Genomic DNA, 2,327 nt, shown 5'->3' on the forward strand with positions numbered 1-2,327 from the left:
GGCTTCATGCACGCTCCGGTCCCTTGAGTCTCATGTTGTAATTAAACTTTAATGAACTTGTAGTATGTCTCTTCGGTTTCGAGAGTCGTTCAACTTAAGATGTAATCGATGCTATTAATGTCTTGCTTTTCTCTTCCGATCATTCTGTTGCATACTTATATATTGCTTATGTATTGTCTGTGAATTGGTACTAACGTTTCGTTTGGCTACTGCATAGCGATGCCGTGGTATGTCGTGTACAAGGATAAGGTTCCCGGAGTCTACGACGACTGGGAGGAGTGTCGGAGACAGGTTCACCGATTCAGCGGTAACAGTTACAAAGGGTACGCCACTAGGGCCGAGGCCAAATCTAGATACGCCCGCTATCTAGCAGGAGAGGGGAGGGAGCGTTGGAGGAACCGGATGAAGACGAGTTTCATCGTGATGATGCTCATCGTGATGACCGCAGCTCTCTTCTATGTGATGGTAGTTTAGATGATCGATATCGACTTGTAATGTGAAGACAAACTCGCGGTCTCGAGACTTGTAATATAATGTTCTATCTTTGTTCGGTCTTTTCAATTCGGAGACTAATATGATGACTTGTATTCGGAGACTAAAATGATGAATTGTATTCAGAGACTAATCTTCTATTGTATTCGATGAATCTGTTGTTGATGTGTGCTGTCTATATTTTGTCCAATTATACATTTTGTAACCTGTGCAAAAAACAGAAAATAAAAAAATAAAAAAACCTAATATTCATACTAATGGCGCATCACATCATAGTGCGCCATTAGTATGCCAAAGGATACTAATGGCGCGTCATTAAAGAGTGCGCCATTAGTATGCCGAAGTTACTAATGGCGCATCTTGCTGTCGTGCGCCATTAGTATGCCAAAGCACCTGGGTATACATGGCCCCCTAGGAGGCATACTAATGGCGCACTATTGTATATACTAATGGCGCATCTGGGGTGCGCCATTAGTATACCAGATACTAATGGCGCACCTGTGGTGCGCCATTAGTAAAATATACTAATGGCGTGCTACTAATGGTGCACCACTAATGCGCCATTAATGGCCAAATTAGGTGCGCCATTAGTAGGCTTTTTCCTAGTAGTGAGATAACGAGGCCAACTTGCTACGATCATTCAAAAAAAACGAAAACAAAGATATAATACTCTTTCCTTACAACTTCAAGTGAGTGTTACTGTCTTGTGCATATTCGGTTTCCCTTATATATTAGTCCAGGTTATAGTAATGTAATTGATGAGTTATGCATGTGTGTGCAGTTCCCACTATATTCTCCTAGAGATTAGGCTTGAGCAGGGAGTAGTAACCGTCTTGGACTCTAAACGAAAAGATCCCCAGGAATATGCGGACATGACTGAAATCCTCAAGAAGTAAGTTAAATCGATTATTATCCACCATATCAGCAACTTTATTCATTTTCTGATATCAAGTAATTGTTTTCTTTGTCCGGCAGGGTTTGGAGAAAATTCACCAGAAAAGTTCCGGGACTGCCGAAGGAGCTGGAATTTAGACACCCGAAAGTAAGTACTATAGTAGCATGTTCCGCTCATCTCCTAGTGATTCAAGCGCTAGTTTCATCAATACCATTTAGCATTCTTGCTTATCAGTTTGATTGACCTCTATTTCTTGTAAAGTGGTTGTGGCAGGAACAAGGGAATGATTTCTGTGGAACTACGTCTACGAGTCCATCCGCCACACGACCTGTGAGCGGGGCGGGTACTCTGACGAACAATATGAAGTACGTAAATAACAACATTCACAATTTTATTTTATTACCATCATTTGTATTGAGTTTCATTCATTCATATATATATATATATATGTATTGACCCCCTTCTTCAAATTAGATGTTTCGGAAGCGGGATGAACTCCTAGCACCAGCTTGCATGCGAGAAATTTAAGAGGAATTGGCGGCATTCTTTCTTGACCACGTGATCGCTGAAGACGGAGAATACTATGTGGACCATGAGTCCGTATGATTATATTTGTAAGAGATAATTATTGTATATATGTAGCCGATAGTGTCGGATAGATATACGAGAACTTGTTGTTCGACCAATCTCTCGCAGAAGGAGAGGTGGTCGATATCACTTCTCTCTGTCTGCATATATGTTCATGACGATCTTCTGTTTCCTTCATTTGCTTACTAGCTAACTAGTGTGTCTAGTCCTCTCTATACATATGTATAGTACGTAGCGTCGACCAAGCACGGACATAAAAGAGGACACTTCTCTCTATTAATTATAGCTAGCTAACACAATATATGAAACACCTAAATTAACCCCCCAAAACCCCCAACCCCCCCCCCCTTTC

Source organism: Triticum dicoccoides, chromosome 5A, assembly GCF_002162155.2.
Source record: "Triticum dicoccoides isolate Atlit2015 ecotype Zavitan chromosome 5A, WEW_v2.0, whole genome shotgun sequence".
Lineage (NCBI taxonomy): Eukaryota > Viridiplantae > Streptophyta > Magnoliopsida > Poales > Poaceae > Triticum > Triticum dicoccoides.